The following is a 13,852-nucleotide window of genomic DNA, read 5'->3' as shown; positions in this document are numbered from 1 at the left end:
AAAAAACGTAAAATAATAAACCGCATACTACCTGTCCGCCGTAGTCCAATTAATAACGAGTGTCCCACGACGATCTCCCCTATAGAACAGTGACATCGGGTGACGTCACTGCTCTATAGGACCCTCAGTGACACACTGACAGGAGACAATGGCTCCTGCAGTGCATCACTGAGGTTACCTGAGTTCAAAGTGTCACTTTATATAATTGCTGCATGGGAAAATGTCTCATACAGCAATGCCATAAAGTGAGACTAGGGACTTTTTTTTTTACAGCGGCGGAGGAATACAGTGGCGGAAGGATACCTTCCTCCCGTCATTGTGTTTCTGAGCCCCTAGAGAGCGGTCGCATTATTTGATGCTGCTGCTCTCCACGGGAGATCGTCGTGGGACACTCGTGGATTTCTGCGGACAGGGAGTATATTGGTTGTTTGTTTTTTTCACATTTTTTATAGATGACACTGGCTTCGGGGATCAAAATGACAAGTAATGGTGAGTATGTAATCTATGTTTAATGTAATGTATGTCATGTATGAATGTACTGTATGTCTATATGTATTTATGTATGTAGAATGTATGTATGGAGTATTTTTTTTTTTTTCATTCAACACATTAGCCGGATGATGGGACTACTACTGTCCCATCATTGGCTAATGTGTCAATCACTGTCAGTGTAGCAGGCATAGCCCGATGGGACTTGTAGTCCCATCGGATGATGCCCGCACTGAGACCCCCGCACGCCGCAGAGACCCCCCCCACGCTGCAGAGACCCCCCCCCACGCCGCAGAGACCCCCCCCACGCCGCAGAGACCCCCCAGCACGCCGCAGAGACCCCCGCACGCCGCTGAGACCCCTGCACGCCGCATAGACCCCCCAGCACGCCGCATAGACCCCCCAGCACGCCGCATAGACCCCCCAGCACGCCGCATAGACGCCCCAGAACGCCGCAGAGAGCCCCTCACGCCGCATAGATCCCCCAGCACGCCGCATAGACGCCCCAGAACGCCGCAGAGAGCCCCTCACGCCGCATAGACCCCCCAGCACGCCGCTTAGACCCCCTCACGCCGCATAGACCCCCCCAGCACGCCGCAGAGCCCTCCCACGCCGCATCAAGCCCCGGCACGCCGCATCAAGCCTGGGCATACAGCGCCGGCCGCATAGAATGAGATCCCTGGCAGGCCCGCACAGACCCCGCCCGCACAGAGACACGCAGTCTCCGCCCACGCACCGCCCACACTCCCCCCCCCCTCCAGAACCCCATATAGAAGGACAGAAAGGGCTGATTTACCGTCCGATACTTGAGTCCCATTCACTTGTATTGGTATCGGGTATCGGTATCGGATTAGATCCGATACTTTGCCGGTATCGGCCGATACTTTCCGATACCGATACTTTCAAGTATCGGACGGTATCGCTCAACCCTACTCCTTAATGACCGGGCCAATTTTTACAATTCTGACCACTGTCCCTTTATGAGGTTATAACTCTGGAACGCTTCAATGGATCCAGGTGATTCTGTTTTCTCGAGACATATTGTACTTCATGATAGTGGTAAAATTCCTTAGATATTACCTGTGTTTATTTGTGAAAAAAACGGAGATTTGGTGAAAATTTTTGAAAATTTTGCAATTTTCCAGCTTTGAACTTTTATGCCCTTACATCTCAGAGATATGTCACACAAAATACTTAATAAGTAACATTTCCCACATGTTTACTTTACATCAGCACAATTTTGGAAACAAAATTTTTTTGTTAGGGAGTTATAAGGGTTAAAATTTGACCAGCAATTTCTCATTTTTACAACACCATTTTTTTTTAGGTGCCACATCACATTTGAAGTCATTTTGAGGGGTCTATATGATAGAAAATAACCAAATGTGACACCATTCTAAAAACTGCACCCCTCAAGGTGCTCAAAACCACATTCAAGAAGTTTATTAACCCTTCTGGTGCTTCACAGGAATTTTTGGAATGTTTAAAAAAAAAATTCACAAAAAATTTACTTCACCTCCAATTTGTTTTATTTTACAAAGGGTAACAGGAAAGAGTGGACCCCAAAAGTTGTTGTACAATTTGTCCTGAGTACCCCGATACCCAACATGTGGGGGTAAACCACTGTTTGGGCGCATGGCAGAGCTCGGAAGGGAAAGAGCGGCATTTGACTTTTCAATGCAAAATTGGCTGAATTGAGATGGGACGCCATGTTGCGTTTGGAGAGCCACTAATGTGCCTAAACAGTGAAACCCCCCAAAAGTGACACCATTTTGGAAAGTAGACCCCCTGAGGAACTTATCTAGATGTGTGGTGAGCACTTTGACCCACCAAGTGCATCACAGAAGTTTATAATGTAGAGCCATAAAAAAATATAATATTTTTTCACAAAAATGAAATTTTCACCCCCAATTTTGTATTTTCCCAAGGGTACCAGAAGAAATTGTACCCCAAAAGTTGTTGTGCAATTTGTCCTGAGTATGTTGATACCCCATATGTGGGGGTAAACCACTGTTTGGGTGCATGGCAGAGCTCGGAATGGAAGGAGCGCCGTTTGACTTTTCAATGCAAAATTGGCTGGAATTGAGATGGGACGCCATGTTGCGTTGGGGAGCCCATGATGTGCCTAAACATTGAAACCCCAACAAGTGACACCATTTTGGAAAGTAGACCCCCTAAGGAACTTATCTAGATGTGTGGTGAGCACTGTGACCCACCAAGTGCTTCACAGAAGTTAATAATGTAGAGCCGTAAAAATAAAATTTAATATTTTTCACAAAAATGAAGTTTTCACCCCCAATTTTTTATTTTCCCAAGGGAACCAGAAGAAATTGTACCCCAAAAGTTGTTGTGCAATTTGTCCTGACTACGCTGATACCCCATATGTCGGGGTAAACCACTGTTTGGGTGCATGGCAGAGCTCGGAAGGGAAGGAGCGCCGTTTGACTTTTCAATGCAAAATTGGCTGGAATTAAGATGGGACTCCATGTTGCATTTGGTTGCATGTGCCTAAACATTGAAACCTCCCACAAGTGACACCATTTTGGAAAGTAGACCCCCTAAGGATATTATCTAGATGTGTTGTGAGAGCTTTGAACCCCCAAGTGTTTCACTACAGTTTATGACGCAGAGCCATGACAATAAAAATTCTTTTTTTTCCACAAAAATTCTTTTTTAGCCCCCAATTTTGTATTTTTAAAAGGGTAACAGGAGAAATTTGACCCCAAAAGTTGTTGTGCAATTTGTCCTGAGTACGCTGATACCCCATATGTGGGGGTTAACCACCATTTGGGTGCATGGCAGAGCTCTGAAGGGTAGGAGCGCCATTTGGAATACAGACTTAGATGGAATGGTCTGCAGGCGTCACATTGCGTTTGCAGAACCCCTAATGTACCTAAACAGTAGAAACCCCCCACAAGTGACCATATATTGGAAACTAGACCCCCCAAGGAACTTATCTAGATGTGTTGAGAGAACTTTGAACCCCCAGGTGTTTCACTACAGTTAATAACGCAGAGCCGTGAAAATAAAAAATCATTTTTTTTCCACAAAAATTATCTTTAACACCCAGTTTTGTATTTTCCCAAGGGTAACTGGAGAAATTGGTCCCCAAAAATTGTTGACCAATTTGTCCTGAGTACGCTGATACCCCATATGTGGGGGGAACCACCGTTTGGGCGCATGGCAGAGCTCGGAAGGGAAGGAGCGACATTTGGAATGCAGACTTAGATGGAATGGTCTGCAGGCTTCACATTGCATTTGCAGAGCACCTGATGTACCTAAACAGTAGAAACCCCCCACAAATGACCCCATATTGGAACCTAGACCCCCAAAGTAACTTATCTAGATGTGTTGTGAGAACTTTGAACCCCCAAGTATTTCACTACAGTTTATAACGCAGAGCTGTGAAAATAAAAAATCATTTTTGTCCCACAAAAATGTTTTTTTAGCCCCCCAAATTTATATTTTCCCAGGGGTAACAAGAGAAATTGGACCACAGAAGTTGTTGGCCAATTTGTCCTGAGTACGCTGATACCACATGTGTTGGGGTAAACCCCTGTTTGGGCGCACGGGAGAGCTTGGAAGGGAAGGAGCACTGTTTTACTTTTTCAACGCAGAATTGGCTGGAATTGAGATCGGACGCCATGTCGGGTTTGGAGAGCTTCTGATGTGCCTAAACAGTGGAAACCCCCAATTCTAACTGAACCCCTGACACAAACAGACCCCTAATCCCAACCTCACTGCTAACCCCAACCCTAACCACACCCCTAACTCTAATCCCAACCATAACTCTAACCACACCCCTAACCCTGACACACCCCTAACCCTAATCCCAACAGTAAATGTAATCCTAACCCTAGCCCCAACCCTAACCCTAGCCATAGCCCTAACCCTAACCCTAGCCCTAACCCTAGCCCTAGCCCTAACACTAACCCTAGCCCTAACCCTAGCCCTAGCCCAAACCCTAACCCTAGCCCTAACCCTAACCCTAGCCCTAACCCTAATGGGAAAATGGAAATAAATACATTTAAAAAAATATATATTTTTTTCCCTAACTAAGGGGGTGATGAAGGGGGGTTTGATTTACTTTTATAGCGGGTTTTTTAGTGGATTTTTATGATTGGCAGTGGTCACACACTAAAAGACGCTTTTTATTGCAAAAAATATTTTTCTGCGTTACCACATTTTGAGAGCTATAATTTTTCCATACTTTGGTCCACAGAATCATGTGAGGTCTTGTTTTTTGCGGGACGAGTTGCCGTTTTTATTGGTAACATTTTCGGGCACATGACATTTTTTGATCGCTTTTTATTCTGATTTTTGTGAGGCAGTTTGAACAAAAACCAGCTATTCATGAATTTCTTTTGGGGGGGAAGGGCGATTATACCGTTCTGCGTTTGGTAATATGGATAAAGCAGTTTTATTCTTTGGGTCAGTACAATTACAGTGATACCTCATTTAGATTATTTTTTTATGTTTTGGCGCTTTTATACGATAAAAACTATTTTATAGAAAAAATAACTATTTTTGCTTCGCTTTATTCTGAGGACTATAACTTTTCTATTTTTTCACTGATGACGCTGTATGGTGGCTAGTTTTTTGATGACAAGGTGATGTTTTCAGTGGTACCATGGTTATTTATATCTGTCTTTTTGATTGCGTGCTATTCCACTTTTTGTTTGGCGGTATGATAATAAAGGGTTGTTTTTTGCCTCATTTTTTTAAAATTTTTTTACGGTGTTCACTGAAGGGGTTAACTAGTGGGACAGTTTTATAGGTCGGGTCGTTACGAACGCAGCGATACTAAATATGTGTACTTTTATTGTTTTTTTTTATTTAGATAAAGGAATGTATTTTTTCGAACAATACATGTATATTTTTTTTTATTTAATTAGGATTTTTTTTTTTTTTTTTACACATGTAATTTTTATTTTTTTATTTTTTACTTTGCACCGGGGGGGGCATAACATTATATTGACAGATCGCTGATCTGACACTTTGCTATGCACTGTGTCAGATCAGCGATCACACAGGCACAGCAGGGAGGCTTCCTGGCGCCTGCTCTGAGCAGGCGCTGGTAAGCCACCTCCCTGCAGGACCCGGATGCAGTCCCGTGGTGATTTTGGATCTGGGACTGCAGGGAGGAGGAGGTAAGAGACCCTCAGAGCAACGTGATAACATCGCGTTGCTCTGAGGGTCTCAGGGAAGCACGCAGGGGGCCCCATGTTTGATCGCAGTGTGCCGGGGGTTAATGTGTCGGGGGCGGTCCATGACCACTCCTGGCACATAGTGTCGGATGTCAGCTGTGATAGTCAGCTGACACCCAGCCGTGATCGGCCGCGCTCCCCCCATGAGCGTGGCTGATCGCACTGGACATACTATCCCGTCACTGGGAATTAAGTCCCAGGTCACTTTGATGGGATAGTACACCCAGTAAAATTAAAGGGTTAACCAGTGTCATCTTCATTTTGAATTGTCACCACTACTATACCCTACCGATCAAGCTACGGTAGCTTTTTTGGTTTCCCATTTGGAGTGTGAGGCTTTGGCCTGTGTGAATCCCTTCTGGGAGCGAGGCGATCCTTTGGTTTCCCAACTTAATCCCTTCTTAGATACAGTGGGGCAAAAAAGTATTTAGTCAGTCAGCAATAGTGCAAGTTCCACCACTTAAAAAGATGAGAGGCGTCTGTAATTTACATCATAGGTAGACCTCAACTATGGGAGACAAACTGAGAAAAAAAAATACAGAAAATCACATTGTCTGTTTTTTTATAATTTTATTTGCATATTCTGGTGGAAAATAAGTATTTGGTCAGAAACAAAATTTCATCTCAATACTTTGTAATACATCCTTTGTTGGCAATGACAGAGGTCAAACGTTTTCTGTAAGTCTTCACAAGGTTGCCACACACTGTTGTTGGTATGTTGGCCCATTCCTCCATGCAGATCTCCTCTAGAGCAGTGATGTTTTTGGCTTTTCGCTTGGCAACACGGACTCCAAAGGTTTTCTATAGGGTTGAGATCTGGAGACTGGCTAGGCCACTCCAGGACCTTGAAATGCTTCTTACGAAGCCACTCCTTCGTTGCCCTGGCAGTGTGCTTTGGATCATTGTCATGTTGAAAGACCCAGCCACGTTTCATCTTCAATGCCCTTGCTGATGGAAGGAGGTTTGCACTCAAAATCTCACGATACATGGCCCCATTCATTCTTTCATGTACCCGGATCAGTCGTCCTGGCCCCTTTGCAGAGAAACAGCCCCAAAGCATGATGTTTCCACCACCATGCTTTACAGTAGGTATGGTGTTTGATGGATGCAACTCAGTATTCTTTTTCCTCCAAACACGACAAGTTGTGTTTCTACCAAACAGTTCCAGTTTGGTTTCATCAGACCATAGGACATTCTCCCAAAACTCCTCTGGATCATCCAAATGCTCTCTAGCAAACTTCAGACGGGCCCGGACATGTACTGGTTTAAGCAGTGGGACACGTCTGGCACTGCAGGATCTGAGTCCATGGTGGCGTAGTGTGTTACTTATGGTAGGCCTTGTTACATTGGTCCCAGCTCTCTGCAGTTCATTCACTAAGTCCCCCCGCGTGGTTCTGGGATTTTTGCTCACCGTTCTTGTGATCATTCTGACCCCACGGTGTGGGATTTTGCGTGGAGCCCCAGATTGAGGGAGATTATCAGTGGTCTTGAATGTCTTCCATTTTCTAATTATTGCTCCCACTGTTGATTTCTTCACTCCAAGCTGGTTGGCTATTGCAGATTCAGTCTTCCCAGCCTGGTGCAGGGCTACAATTTTGTTTCTGGTGTCCTTTGACAGCTCTTTGGTCTTCCCCATAGTGGAGTTTGGAGTCAGACTGTTTGAGGGTGTGCACAGGTCTTTTTATACTGATAACAAGTTTAAACAGGTGCCATTACTACAGGTAATGAGTGGAGGAAAGAGGAGACTCTTAAGGCCCCGTCTCACTAAGCGATTTACCAACGATCACGACCAGCGATATGACCTGGCCGTGATCGTTGGTAAGTCGCTGTGTGGTCGCTGGGGAGCTGTCACACAGACCGCTCTCTCCAGCGACCAACGATCAGGGGAACGACTTCGGCATCGTTGAAACTGTCTTCAACGATGCCGAAGTCCCCCTGCAGCACCCGGGTAACCAGGGTAAACATCGGGTTACTAAGCGCAGGGCCGCGCTTAGTAACCCGATGTTTACCCTGGTTACCAAAAAAAACAAACACTACATACTCGCCTTTCGGTGTCCAGGTCCCTTGCCGTCTGCTTCCTGCTCTGACTGAGCCGCCGTACACTGAGAGCAGAGCGCAGCGGTGACGTCACTGCTGTGCTCTCACTTCTCACTGTACGGCCGGGAGTCAGTGAGAGCAGGAAGCAGACGCCAAGGGACCTGACGGACATCAGAAGGCGAGTATGTACTGTTTGTTTTTTTTTACATTTACGCTGGTAACCAGGGTAAACATCGGGTTACTAAGCGCGGCCCTGCGCTTAGTAACCCGATGTTTATCCTGGTTACCAGTGAAGACATCGCTGGATCGGTGTCACACACACCGATTCAGCAATGTGAGCGGGGCCTCAACGACCAAAAAAAGGTCCAGGCCATTCCGACACGACCAGCGATCTCGCAGCAGGGGCCTGATCGCTGGTACGTGTCACACATAGCGAGATCGCTATGGAGGTCGCTGTTGCGTCACAAAACTAGTGACTCAGCAGCGATCTCGCTAGCGATCTCGCTATGTGAGACGGGGCCTTTAAAGAAGAAGTTACAGGTCTGTGAGAGCCAGAAATCTTGATTGTTTGTTTCTGACCAAATACTTATTTTCCACCAGAATATGCAAATAAAATGAAAAAAAAACAGACAATGTGATTTTCTGTATTTTTTTTTCTCAGTTTGTCTCCCATAGTTGAGGTCTACCTATGATGTAAATTACAGACGCCTCTCATCTTTTTAAGTGGTGGAACTTGCACTATTGCTGACTGACTAAATACTTTTTTGCCCCACTGTACCTTCCGCAAGGTATTTTATGAACCCTGTTGGTTGGTCTTTACTACTGAGTCCCTCTTCAACCTTCACCAGGGCACTCTTTCCGTAGGTCAGTACGCAATCCATTTTCGTACGTTGTCCTCAGACCTAGGTTGGAGCAATGAGGCTTTGGTTGGAGCATTTTGGCGAGGTCTTTCGTGACAGATAAAGGATGAGCTGGCAGGGCGAGACATGCCCACTTCTTTGGATGATCTTATTTCCCTGGCGACCCACATACTGTAGATTTGCGCTTCCAGGAGCATTCCCACAAAGTGGTCAGAGAGAGGAGACCTCTTTGTTTGTCCTCTGGTAAATGTGGTGTTTCCTTCTCCCAAACCGCTTCTGCCTCTTCTTCTTCTTCTTCTTCTGAGCCCATGCAGGTAGATCGCCTCAAGTCCGCTGAACAACGCCGCAAGAAGAGACTTGCACAGGGTCTTCACTTTTATTGTGGCAGTGCCTCTCATCTTCTGCGTTCCTGCCCCCAGAAGTTGGGAAACGCATCCGCCTAGATCAGGTAAGAGAGGCCTCCCTAGGTAGCAATGATTCCTCTCCACCTCTGATTTTGTCTGTTTTATTGCACTTGGGTTCCAGTCACTTCTCTCTGGAGGCTTATGTTGATTCAGGGGCGGCTGGGAATTTTGTTCAACTGGAGCTTGTTAGGAGACTTGGGATTCCTGTCAGGCCCTTGGAGATTCCTTGGCAAATAGCTTCTGTCGATGGTCAGCCTTTGCGGGACGAAGCGGTTGCGATTGCGAAACGTGCGTTGGAGTGGTGTGCGGGGGTTGTGGCACGTCATTTTGGTTGGTACACAAGGCTGGCTTCTTTATCTCTAACTGATTCAATTTCTTCCTCTGGCCCTTATATATTTTTTATGGATATATTTTTTCAGGATATATGTGTGTGTGTATATATATATATATATATATATATATATATATATATATATTACTAGATGGTGGCCCGATTCTAAGCATCGGGTATTCTAGAATATGTATGTATGTATGTATATAGCAGCCACATAGTATATAGCACAGGCCACGTTGTATATAGGAGCCACATAGTATATAGGAGCACACAGCCCACACAGTATATAACAGCCAACATAGTATATAACACAGCCCACACAGTATATAACACAGCCCACGTAGTATATAGCAGCCATGCAGTATGTAACACAGCCCACTTAATATATAGCACAGCCCACGCAGTATGTAACACAGCCCACATAATATATAACACAGCCCACACAGTATATAACACTGCTCAAGTAGCATATAGCAGACACGTAGTATTTAGCAGTGTGGGCACTATATCCCTGTTAAAAAAAATAATTAAAATAAAAAATAGTTATATACTCACCCTCTGTCGTCCAGCGAAGCAGTCCCGATGCACCCGCGGCTGCCGCCAGCTTCCGTTCCCATAGATGCATTGCAAAATTACCCAGAAGACTTAGCAGTTTTTGTTTTTTTATTATTTTTAATATTAGATTTTTATACTATTGATGCTGCATAGACAGCATCAATAGTAAAAAGTTGGTCACACAGGGTTAATAGCAGCGTTAACGGAGTGCGTTACCCACGACATAACGCGGTCCGTTAACGCTGCCATTAACCCTGTGTGAGTGCTGACTGGAGGGGAGTATGGAGCGGGCGCTGGGCACTGACTGGATGGAAGTAGGGAGGGACTAATTCTCGGCCAGACTGTACCCGTTGCTGATTGGTCGAGGCCTGACGGCCTCGACCAATCAGTGACGCGGGATTTCCAGGAGAGACAGACAGAAGTGACCCTTGGACAATTATATAGTAGGATGCACTATTATACCTATGAATTACATGCACTGATTCATGCTTTAATAGATTCACCTTTTAACCATATTTTCATTATTGATTTTTTCAGCACTATGCACTTTTAAATTAATATATATCCATTTATTATTTTTTATATTTTTTTTCATATACCGTATATACTCGAGTATAAGCCGACCCGAGTATAAACCGACCCCCCTAATTTTGCAACAAAAAAATGGGAAAACTTATTGACTCGAGTATAAGCCTAGGGTGGAAAATGCAGCAGCTACGGGTAAATGTCAAAAATAAAAATAGATACAATTAAAGTAAAATTAATTGAGACATCAGTAGGTTTAGTGTTTTGGAATATCCATATTGAACAGGAGCCACATATAATGCTCCATACAGTTCATTATGGCCCCATAAGATGCTCCATATACAAATATGCCCCATATAATGCTCCATGCAGTTCTTTATGGCCCCAAAAGATGCCCCATATAATGCTCAATTCAGTTCTTTATGGCCCCATAGATGCCCCATATAATGCTCCATGCAGTTCTTTATGGCCCCATGTAATGCTCCATGCAGTTCATTATGGCCCCATAGATGCTCCATGTAATGCTCCATGCAGTTCATTATGGCCCCATAGATGCCCCATATAATGCTCCAAGCAGTTCTTTATGGCCTCATGTAATGCTCCATGCAGTTCATTATGGCCCCATAGATGCTCCATATACAGTGGGGCAAAAAAGTATTTAGTCAGTCAGCAATAGTGCAAGTTCCACCACTTAAAAAGATGAGAGGCGTCTGTAATTTACATCATAGGTAGACCTCAACTATGGGAGACAAACTGAGAAAAAAAAAATCCAGAAAATCACATTGTCTGTTTTTTTATCATTTTATTTGCATATTCTGGTGGAAAATAAGTATTTGGTCAGAAACAAAATTTCATCTCAATACTTTGTAATATATCCTTTGTTGGCAATGACAGAGGTCAAACGTTTTCTGTAAGTCTTCACAAGGTTGCCACACACTGTTGTTGGTATGTTGGCCCATTCCTCCATGCAGATCTCCTCTAGAGCAGTGATGTTTTTGGCGTTTCGCTTGGCAACACGGACTTTCAACTCCCTCCAAAGGTTTTCTATAGGGTTGAGATCTGGAGAATGGCTAGGCCACTCCAGGACCTTGAAATGCTTCTTACGAAGCCACTCCTTCGTTGCCCTGGCGGTGTGCTTTGGATCATTGTCATGTTGAAAGACCCAGCCACGTTTCATCTTCAATGCCCTTGCTGATGGAAGGAGGTTTGCACTCAAAATCTCACGATACATGGCCCCATTCATTCTTTCATGTACCCGGATCAGTCGTCCTGGCCCCTTTGCAGAGAAACAGCCCCAAAGCATGATGTTTCCACCACCATGCTTTACAGTAGGTATGGTGTTTGATGGATGCAACTCAGTATTCTTTTTCCTCCAAACACGACAAGTTGTGTTTCTACCAAACAGTTCCAGTTTGGTTTCATCAGACCATAGGACATTCTCCCAAAACTCCTCTGGATCATCCAAATGCTCTCTAGCACACTTCAGATGGGCCCGGACATGTACTGGCTTAAGCAGTGGGACACGTCTGGCACTGCAGGATCTGAGTCCATGGTGGCGTAGTGTGTTACTTATGGTAGGCCTTGTTACATTGGTCCCAGCTCTCTGCAGTTCATTCACTAGGTCCCCCCGCGTGGTTCTGGGATTTTTGCTCACCGTTCTTGTGATCATTCTGACCCCACGGGGTGGGATTTTGCGTGGAGCCCCAGATCGAGGGAGATTATCAGTGGTCTTGAATGTCTTCCATTTTCTAATTATTGCTCCCACTGTTGATTTCTTCACTCCAAGCTGGTTGACTATTGCAGATTCAGTCTTCCCACCCTGGTGCAGGGCTACAATTTTGTTTCTGGTGTCCTTTGACAGCTCTTTGGTCTTCACCATAGTGGAGTTTGGAGTTAGACTGTTTGAGGGTGTGCACAGGTGTCTTTTTATACTGATAACAAGTTTAAACAGGTGCCATTACTACAGGTAATGAGTGGAGGAAAGAGGAGACTCTTAAAGAAGAAGTTACAGGTCTGTGAGAGCCAGAAATCTTGATTGTTTGTTTCTGACCAAATACTTATTTTCCACCAGAATATGCAAATAAAATGATAAAAAAACAGACAACGTGATTTTCTGGATTTTTTTTTCTCAGTTTGTCTCCCATAGTTGAGGTCTACCTATGATGTAAATTACAGACGCCTCTCATCTTTTAAAGTGGTGGAACTTGCACTATTGCTGACTGACTAAATACTTTTTTGCCCCACTGTAATGCTCCATGCAGTTCATTATGGCCCCATAGATGACCCATATAATGCTCCATGCAGTTCTTTATGGCCCCACGTAATGTTCCATGCAGTTCATTATGGCCCCATAGATGCTCCATATAATGCTCCATGCAGTTCATTATGGCCCCATAGATGCCCCATATAATGCTCCATGCAGTTCTTTATGGCCCCATGTAATGCTCCATGCAGTTCATTATGGCCCCATAGACGCTCCATATAATGCTCCGTGCAGTTCATTATGGCCCCATAGATGCCCCATATAATGCTGCATGCAGTTCTTTATGGCCTCATGTAAATGCTCCATGCATTTCATTATGGCCCCATAGATGCTCCATATAATGCTCCATGCAGTTCATTATGGCCCCATAGATGCCCCATATAATGCTCCGTGCAGTTATTTATGTCCCCATGTAATGCTCCATGCAGTTCATTATGGCCCCATAGATGCTCCATATAATGCTACATGCAGTTCTTTATGGCCCCATGTAATGCTCCATATAATGCTCCATGCAGTTCTTTATGGCCCCATAGATGCCCCATATAATGCTCCGTGCAGTTATAGCCCCATAGATGCCCCATATAATGCTCCATGCAGTTCTTTATGGCCCCATAGACGCTCCATATAGCATTGTGCCACATGTAACGCTGCTGCTGCTGCTGCACTAAAAAAAAAAAATGACATACTCACCTATCGTCGCTGCCCCTCAGCGTCCCGTTTCTCTGCACTGACTGTTCAGGCAGAGGGCGGCGCGCATACTAATACGTCATCGCGCCCTCTGACCTGAACAGTCACAGCAAGAGGACAGGGATGATGGAGCGTCGGTGGAATGCAGAAAGGTGAATATGACGTATTCACCTGCTCCCGGCGCTCCTGACGCGGTCCCCGCATGTCCCACGGTCTTCGGGAGCGGCCGCTTCTTCCTGTAGTGAGCGGTCACATGGTACCGCTCATTACAGTATTGAATATGCGGCTCCACCCCTATGGGAGTTGGGTCCATATTCATTACTTTAATGAGCGGTACCAGTGACCGCTGAACAGGGGAAGAAGCTGCAGTGCCCGAAGACAGTGGGACATGCGGGGACCGCTTCAGGAGCGCTGGGAGCAGGTGAGTGTTTGACAGGCGTCGCTCCCCCTCACCCACCGACCCCCCTGCCTTCCATGACTTGAGTATAAGC

Source organism: Ranitomeya variabilis, chromosome 7, assembly GCF_051348905.1.
Source record: "Ranitomeya variabilis isolate aRanVar5 chromosome 7, aRanVar5.hap1, whole genome shotgun sequence".
NCBI classification, from domain to species: domain Eukaryota; kingdom Metazoa; phylum Chordata; class Amphibia; order Anura; family Dendrobatidae; genus Ranitomeya; species Ranitomeya variabilis.
Note: the sequence above shows the minus strand (reverse complement) of the source record.